Raw genomic sequence first — 9,535 nt, 5'->3', positions numbered from 1 at the left:
AAGGGGAAGAGACAGGGCCACCCGCACGTCGCGGCCACCGCTTTCTTCCAGCTGAGCGAGGTCATGCGGCGTGGATGCTTTCACGTTTCTGGACCAGTTTTGGTGGGAGGGCGATGAGGTGTGCTCTGCTCGCAGTCCCCCTCCCCCAGTACACAAACCCACTAGCTATATTTGCTGGGATTAGTTCTACTAGCGACTGAAGTGCAGCTCATTTTTCTCCGAATTGGAGGAGTAGCTGCGGTTTAGTTTCTATGCAGGTGGGCTTTTGCTTTTTTCTTTATCAATGCATTTCTGTCGCAACAGATGGAGCTTAATTGATGTTTTTGCCATTATTTTTGTCAGAAGCTTGGAAGCTCCTAGATGCATTTCTGATTCGTATTTTTCTGTGATATTTGGGGTGCAATCAACATTACAGTTTCTATGAAGCGTGGGACCCCAAAAATTCTGGCACAAAGACAAGAAAACACCATTTTTTCATGTAACTTTCTCCCCTACCATGCTTCCTCTCTATTGAATAATAATTCAAGAGCTTTGTTCCACAGGCTGTTCTCAAACAGATATTTTCTAGTTCGATATTTCATTTGGTTTCAGGAAACGCCTATCTGATTTGGATGGTTTCTCTCTAGCTGTTTTTAGCATTAGGGGCTTAAATTATTCATTTTCCATACAAAAGTAATTATAAAGTGTTAGAATTTTCTGGAAAGAAAATAACACACTGTGGAATGCTCTTTGAAATCCCTGTACTATACACTCAAAAACTTCTTCTTTTTCATTGGCAAAGGATTTCTTTTTTAACCCTGGAAACATAAGTAAAGGAACTAATATATCTTGTGGAAATTACTTGACTTTCACCTTTGAATATTTTAATTAGGAACCATGGGATTTTAGTGGCTTAGAGAATGTAGAAGCTGTGTGTGAAATTAAAAGACTCAGGGTAGTTTATTATTGTAATTTTTATGACAATGGGACTTTGGCTAACAATGAACAACCTAAAAAGAATATTGAAAAAGTGACATTTTAGATAAGGACATGTTCATATTATATTTTTGTACTTGCTCAAATAGCTGCACATGCTTCATTTGCAATACAATAACAGGACAAAAAAAGGGAAGAGCACTGGCCAAGGCTATAACTGGAAGCCAAAAGGGATAAAGATTAACTTGGCATGGTTATTTGTGATGGGCACTTACCTACCTAAGTTTAGACCATAGAGTTAAAAGAGTGAAGGCAGAGAATCTCACAAGAAGAGAGAATTAAGTGATAGTCAGATAAATCTCAGGATGCTCATGCTTTTGGAAGCAGAGAAAGATTGCTATTTTGCACAGTGAGAGATTGAGAGAGGAGAAAGCTGGAGGAGGGCCAGGGAACTGAGCACCATGAAATAATCCTGTCCTAATGCAGGCTTCAACTAGTAAACAAACACTGAAGCAAACCAGTACAATATGGTCAATTGATTTGGCTATTACAGAGAATGAGCAACAGCTTAGGGGAAGTATGGAAAAATATACTTAAGAAAAGGCTACAGTGATGAATATATAATATGTGAAAGCAAGGTGACTTTCTCATTTTCTCCCTGATCACATATGAGGAACAATCTCTAGATATCTATGCCATTTACCTTTTTGGAGATAGATGGGGACTTACATCTAAGAAAATGCACTGAAGATCAAACCTTCTGTTAATGCATCCTGCTGTTTGCTTGTACCTTGTCCAGAAAAAATTCTAGTAGTCACGCTGATGCAAAAAAAGAAATATATTAGAATTCAGAGAAATGAAGGTACTTTAATGGGCAATAGGGCATTTGTTTTATTTATACTCTTCAATTAATGAACAGTTATTGAGTAAATATAAACAAGAAATCTGGATACAAAGATGATTAAAGGTGGGTGCAGTGGCTCATGTCTGTAATCCCAGCACTTTGGTAGGCCAAGGCAGGAGGATTTCTTGAGGCCAGGAGTTCAAGATCAACTTGACCAATGTAGTGAGACACTGTTTCTATATTTATTTAAACATTTTTTAAAAAAGATGATTAATGCGTAGTGTGGTTACTTAGGTAGGGAATAGATTCATTCATTCAACAAGTGTTAACTGAGCACCTCCTGTGTGTCAGGAGTACATCAATGAGCAAAACAGACAAAAGTATTTTCCTTTTAAGAACTTAAGTTCTAGTGGGAGGAAACAAGAAAATAAACAAATAAACAAGTACATAAATTATTTAGTACATTTCAAGGTGATAAGCACCTTTTGAAAAGTTGCAACAGGATAAAAAGGATACGATATTCTGGGGGTAGAGATTGTCACAATTTTAAATAGGCTCATCAGGGAAGTCCTCATTGAGGAAGTAACAATTGAGCAAAGACCTGAAGGATGTGAGGGAGTTAGCCATATGGACATCCAGAAGAAGACATTCTGGGCAGGGGGAACAGCTAGCGTAAAGCTCTGAGGTAGAGTGCAACTGGCATGCTGGAAAAACAGCAGGGAGGCCTGCATGGCTGAAGTGCAGTGAACAATTGGGAAAGTGGTTGGAGATGAGGTCACTGAGGATCCACGAATGCAGGTAAAGGAGGGCCTTTGAGGTCATTGTCAATCCTTTGGCTTGTATTCTGAATGAAATGAGCATTTGAAGAGTTCTGAGAGAAGAGTGATGTGACTTGACTTATCTTACACAAATATCAGTCTCACTGCTGTACTGGGACAGGGTGAAAACATCTAATTAGTATGTTATTGTGATAACTTAGGTGAGACATGATGGTGGCTTGAACCAGAGTGGGAGCAGTAGAGGAAGAGAAAGGTGGTCAGAGCCTGCATATATTTGAAATTAGAGCCAATAGGGTACCCTGATAGATTGGATATTGTATCTGTAAGAAAGAGAGGAGTAAAAAATGACTGCATCTTTTCTGGTTTCACTAAGTTTGGGTTGCCATCACCTGAAACGTGGAAGGTTTCAAGGTAGAGAAGCTTTGGAAAGGGGTGGGGGAGTGGATTGTCAGGGGATAAGGATAACATTTTAGAGATGCTAAATGTAATTGGAGATGTAGAGTAAGCTTACAGTTCAGAGTAGATGTCTGATTGGAGATGTAAATTAAGGATTTGCCAGTACTTGGGTGGCATTTAAGGCCTAAGACTAGATGAGACCTCCAAGGAACGAATGCATATAGAGAAGAGAAGAGGCAGGATTGAATGTTGAGACACTTTGACATTAAGAGGTTCAGGAGAAGAAGAAAACCATTAAAGGATACCAAGAAGGAGCATCCAGGGAGGTAGGAGGGAAACAAGGAACATGTGATACACTGGAAGCCAGTAAATAAAGAGTTTCAAGGGGAAGAGATTAGCTGAGTCCAATGCTATTGAAAGGTCAAGTAAAATGAAGACCGACTGAATTTGACAATTGAAGGTCATGGGTGATCTTGACAAGAATGTTGACAAGAGTACATAAGGATAGATAAAATGGATGAGAATGTGTATAAGAGAGAGTTAGAGGGAAGAATTGGAAACTGTGAGTATAGATGACTCTGCAAGGATTTTTGTGCAAAGGGGAGAGAAGAAATGGAGGAAGCAGGCTCAAGAAAGTTTTCCTTTCTTTAAAGATTAGAGAAATAAGAGCATGTTTGCATGTGAATGAGAATGATTCAATAGAGAAAGAAAAATTAATGAAGTTGGAGAGATAGTGCATGGAAACTAGTGCACAAGAGAAGGGACATTGCCTTAGATAGGAACATGGATATAGGGTAAGTTGTGTGGGGCAGGTTTGGGAAAGTGTATAACTGAGATGGTGGGAGTCTTTTGAGATTCTCTTCTGGTTGCTGCAGTCTTCTCCAAGCAGGAAGAGAGAGTCACCAAATGAGAATGAGGATGGTGGAGGATGTGATAGAGGCTGGAAGAGAAGGGGCGAATAGTTAAATAGGGAGAGTGAATGGACTGGAGAAGTGCGCTCAGGTTGTCTGGTGGCCTTAAGGGTCCATTTAAAGTTTCTGGTCACAAAGTTAAAGTGAGATCAGCCAGTATGTTGGCTCATTCATTAACACAGCAAAGGCGTGGAACAAGTAATGATAAGTATATAACCAGAGTTGCAGATTAGCCAATGCATATTTAAAAATAGGGACAAGAGAGTTGTATACAAGAGAGTTGTATTATTGAAATGATTGATCATGGAATTTAAACCTGGTAAGCAGAGAAGAGGAAATCTAGATAATTAGGAACAGGGAACAGATGGTAGGTTCCATAAATTAGAGGTCTCAGTAGAATCAAAGACTAGTGGAAGTTAGCTGGAAAGGTAGGAGGTGGTGGGTTGTATACTGTAAGAAATTTAATTCATTTCCATAAGTCAAATGAAAGGATAAATTCATTCATGTTTTATTGTATTCCATTATTGATGTTTTTGGGGTGAGTATTCTTTTTTGTGTGTTTGTATAGGGAAACAGTGTGTTGATGTATGGTTGAATTAAACCCTAATGGTTTGGAAATTGATTATATCCTTAAACCTGCCAGCAACTGGCTCTGAGACCTGGGACACCACTCTGTGGACATTGGTTTTTTTGTTTGTGAAAAAGAGAGTTGAAATCACTGTTTTAGAACAGTCATGCAGTAGGTCAGCTTTGACAGCTTTCAAAACAGTCCCACCTTCCCTGGAAAGGTTTCAGTAAAGGAGTCCATTCACTTCACCTGTCTTCACCCACCTTTGGTAAACAGTTGCTTCTCTTTGTTCTGTGCCTTTGTACCTGCTGGCCTTTTTTTTCTATCCCCCATTAGTGATCAGTTTCTATGATCATTGTCTACTGGGAGCTGCAATTTGTAGTAAATATTTTCCCTTTTACTTTAACAGCAGTTCTGGTATCATCCCTACTTCAGAAAGAACTCTACCCACTTCCAGCTTTCTTAGTTCTCTGGGTGCTTGGACGACTGCTAAGACTTAGCATTTCCCAAGGTTCTAGCTTCAGCTGTGTCCTCTCACTGTCTGCTTTCCCTGAGTGAGCTCCTTTAATCCCATAGCATTATCATCTTTGGTGTGTCTGTATTTCTAGGTCCACTTTTTCTGAACCCACACCCATATTTCAAAATCCCTTGGAGTATTCTACCTGAATGTCCTCCAGGCATGTCACATATAAAACCAAAATCATCATTCTGTCCTTAAAATGTGCCTTTTCCTCCTTATTATGCATTTCAGCTTCTAATGTCTATATCCAACCAGTTGCCCAAGCCAGAAACTTTGAATTATCCTCAACTTCTGCCCTTTCACCTTGCCCTATAATCAGTTAATGAATCCTATACGTTCTACCCCAGATAATGTGCTTTCCAGTCCTGCGGTCACTGCCTTCTTCCATCACATCTTTTGCCCAGCCTCAAGTCCTTCCAATCCAGCATAAACACCTTAAAAATATTTACTTCCCCACAGTGCAGATCTGTTCATCTCACACCCCTGATCAAATATATGAAGTAATTTTTCACTTTCTGTGGAATAAAGTTCAAATTACTTAGCATGCCACAATCTGAACCCAGCTTATATTGTTCTATTTTAGCACACATTTCTCCCCCTTACACCACAGTTCTCTAATTGCCTAATATATGCTTAATGCAGAAAATCTGGAAGGCAGAGAGCAATGAGAGATTAAAACAAAATTACTCACAATTCTACTACCAAAGGTATTAGTGTTAACATTTTCGTATATATCCTTTCAGTCTTTTTTATGCCCATGGACACAGCAAGTGGCTTTTATTTTGTACTGAACATTTATCTCGTTGGCCTATATTGTTTATAATAACTTAAATTTTCGTGTATGCGTGTAGTCTTCCATATATGCAAGCACTTTAATCTACTTCACCAATCACTAGTTGGTGAAGTATCACTAGTTTATTTTTAGTCCAACTTTTTCTTTTATTTCTCTTGGTCTCTCTCTCTCTCTCTCTTGCTCTCTCTCTTTCTCTTTCTGTCCCCAAGCCCCCTTCCTTTTTAAGAGATAGGGTCTTACTCTGTTACCCAGGCTGGTAGTGCAGTGGTGCAATTATAGCTTACTGCAGCCTCAAACTCCTGGGCCCAGGCCATCCTCCCACCTCAGCCTCCTGAGTAGGACTACAGGTGGGCACCATCACACTCAGCTAATTAATTAATTACTATTATTTTTTGTAGAGATCAGGTTTTGCTATGTTTCCCAGGCTGGTCTCAAACTTCTGGCTTCAAGTGATCCTCCCACCTCGGCCTCCCAAAGCACTGGGATTACACGTGTGAGCTACTGCATTGGCCCACCTTTTCTTTTTGATCTCATGTCCCATATGGTCTTCTCACACTCTGACACTCTGATCATAGTCTCATCACGCAGCTCATTGTTTTAATGACATTATTGTGCCCATGCTCTTTTGCTTCTCAGTGCTTTATTGCACTTTGGCCCCAGTGCTCCCTCTCTGTCTCCTTCGTCACCCTGCAGAAAGCTCCTATTTATCTTCAGAAGTGCAGTTTAAATGTGCTGTCCTCTGTAAAGCTTCCCAAATGCCCCAGGCTGGCTAATCCTCCCTCTGTGCTCCTGTAATGCTGTGTATTCACCTCTGCTCCAGCATTTAACACACTATTTTGGGCTTTTTGCTTTGCATAAAACTATCTCACCCATAGAGCTTGGGGAGAGCAGGGGATTTATCTTTATTTATTTTATCTTAGGCAAAGTGGTATATTCTGTTGCTCAATAAAGTTTATTCTACTAATGAATGAAATATTTAGTTCCATTTGAAGAAATTAGAGAGCTAATTATTTTCACACAGAAAAAGAAAGAGTACATGATGGTAGTAGTGATTAGAGAAAAAGAAAAAAATTACCAGCAATGAGTGAATCAAATAGATGTACTTTAAAGAATGAGAATACACTAAATGGTGTTTTATGATCATTTTACCTGCCTGGTTGTAACTTCTGCATTTCTGCATCCTTACTTCCTTCTTAAGATTTTCTGTGCTGCAATGGGGGAAAAGGCAATTTTTTTTTTTTTTTTTTTTTGAGACGAAGTCTTGCTGTGTTGCCCAGGCTAGAGTGCAATGGCATGATCTTGGCTCACTGCAACCTCTCCCTCCCAGGCTCAAGTGATTCTCCTGTCTCCACCTCCCGAGTAACTGGGATTACAGGCATGCACCACAATGCCCAGCTAATTTTTTGTATTTTTTAGTAGAGACAGGGTTTCATCACATTGGCCAGGCTGGTCTCAAACTCCTGACCTCAGGTGATCCACCTGCCTTGGCCTCTGAAAGTGCTGGGATAACAGTCATGAGCCACGGTGCCTGGCCAAGGAAAAGGCAATTTTTTAAAAACCACAGAGTAGGCCGGGCACGGTGGCTCAAGCCTGTAATCCCAGCACTTTGGGAGGCCGAGACGGGTGGATCACGAGGTCAGGAGATTGAGACCATCCTGGCTAACACCGTGAAACCCCTTCTCTACTAAAAAATACAAAAAACTAGCCGGGCGAGGTGGCGGGCGCCTGTAGTCCCAGCTACTGGGGAGGCTGAGGCAGGAGAATGGCGTAAACCCGGGAGGCGGAGCTTGCAGTGAGTTGAGATCCGGCCACTGCACTCCAGCCTGGGCGATAGAGCGAGACCCTGTCTCAAAAAAAAAAAAACCACAGAGTAGAATAAAGTTACTAAATCATAAGAAAGAAAATGTGATTTCTCCTCTTTCTTCTTTTGAAGTTGTTAGTATTGATCTTCCTGGTACAATATTAATACTGTGTAACTCTTATGCACTTTAACTGGAACAAGTTATGAAATTCTCTATTACTAGTGAAATAAATGCAATAAATATCTTTCCTTGTTCACTTTCTGTTTATATCCTGAGAGTAAGATTTGTGTTTCTTTATGTATGAGAGGAAGTGTTTTGTAAACAGTAACAAATAATACAATTAATATGTGGTTTTGAGAAGTATTTTGTAATATAGTTTTAAATTAGAACATATAAGATCTATGTTAATACTAAACATCATTGTATATGCTATTGATGTTAGATAGTGTGGTAGTTTTTACAGTGTTTATTCTGATGTGTATTTTGCATTTAAAATATAAATTTGCTTATAAACTGGATGTTTGTAATGCAAAATACTACTTCCACTAGCTAATAGTTGGATTTAACGTTACATTTTAGATGTACTTTATTTTGAAAGCCTACCTAAGACCTGGTTTGTGGCTACAAGTTCTAATGCAAAGACCATGAACTTTGGCAATAGAAAGACCTAGGTCTATACACCTGCTATGCTACTTGCTAGCCATTTTTTAAAATATTCTTTAAGTTCTGGGGTACATGTGCAGAATATGCAATTTTGTTACATAGCTATACATGTGCCATGGTGGTTTGCTGCATCCATCAACCCATTACCTACATTAGGTATTTCTCCTAATGCTATCCCTCCCCTAGCCCCCCAGCCCCGGACAGTCCCTGGGGTGTGATGTTCCCTGCCCTGTGTCCATGTGTTCTCATTGTTCAACTCTCACTTATGAGTGAGAACATGCAGTGTTTGGTTTCCTGTTCTTGTGAAAGTTTGCTGAGAATGATAGTTTCCACCTTCATCCATGTCCCTGCAAAGGACATAAACTCATCTTTTTTGATGGCTGCATAGTATTCCATAGTGTATATGTGCTACATTTTCTTAATCCAGTCTATCATTGATGGACATTTGGGTTGGTTCCAAGTCTTTGCTAATGTGAATAGTGCCGCAATAAACATACATGTGCATGTGTCTTTATAGTAGGATGACTTGTAATCTTTTGGGTATATACCCAGTAATGGGATTGCTAGGTTAAATGGTATTTCTAGTTCTAGATCCTTGAGGAGTCGCCACACTGTCTTCCACAAAGGTTGAGCTAATTTACACTCCCACCAACAGTGTGAAAGCATTCCTATTTCTCCACATCCTCTCCAGCATCTGTTGTTTCCTCACTTTTTAATGATCACCATTCTAACTGGTGTGAGATGGTATCTCATTGTGGTTTTGATTTGCATTTCTCTGATGACCAGTGATGGTGAGCATTTTTTCATATGTTTGTTGGCTGCATAAATGTCTTCTTTTGAGAAGTGTCTGTTCATATCCTTTGCCCACTTTTTGATGGGGTTGTTTGTTTTTCCTTGTAAATTTGTTTAATTTCTTTGTAGATTCTGGATATCAGCCCTTTGTCATGTGGATAGATTGCAAAAATTTTCTCCCATGCTGTCTGTTGCCTGTTTATTCTGATGATAGTTTCTTTAACCTCCTCTCAGATCAACAGTTTTGTTCCTGTAAAATGGGAATGATAATAGTTGCCTCACAGGTAGTTGGGAGGATTATGTAAGATAATATTTATTGAGTGTCTGGAACAATATCTAGTTCAATGTATGGAAGCTATTATAATTACGAGGAAATGAACAGAATCAGTTTTATGACTTCAAAGAACCATGCTCACTTTTTGCTTGTAAGTAAATGGTAAGTCATTTTTTGGTCATACCCATAATTGTATTTTAAATTGTTGTTATTAAAAATTATGCTACAGCAATTTAAACACAGTTATAATTGTCCAAGTTCACAATGGCTTTTATTTT

At 39.3% G+C, this 9,535-nt stretch overlaps 1 protein-coding gene across 2 annotated transcripts in view; it reads left to right on the top strand.

The window, feature by feature from the left end:
* Positions 1 to 9,535, top strand: part of SLC35F4 (solute carrier family 35, member F4) — a 293,301-nt gene that overhangs the window by 771 nt on the left and 282,995 nt on the right. The gene's annotated exons all lie outside the window — the stretch shown is intronic.

The sequence above is a fragment of the Colobus angolensis genome, unplaced genomic scaffold (genome assembly GCF_000951035.1).
Source record: "Colobus angolensis palliatus isolate OR3802 unplaced genomic scaffold, Cang.pa_1.0 Scaffold57, whole genome shotgun sequence".
Classification (NCBI taxonomy): Eukaryota; Metazoa; Chordata; class Mammalia; order Primates; family Cercopithecidae; genus Colobus; species Colobus angolensis.
This window is presented reverse-complemented; position numbering and strand designations above follow the sequence as displayed.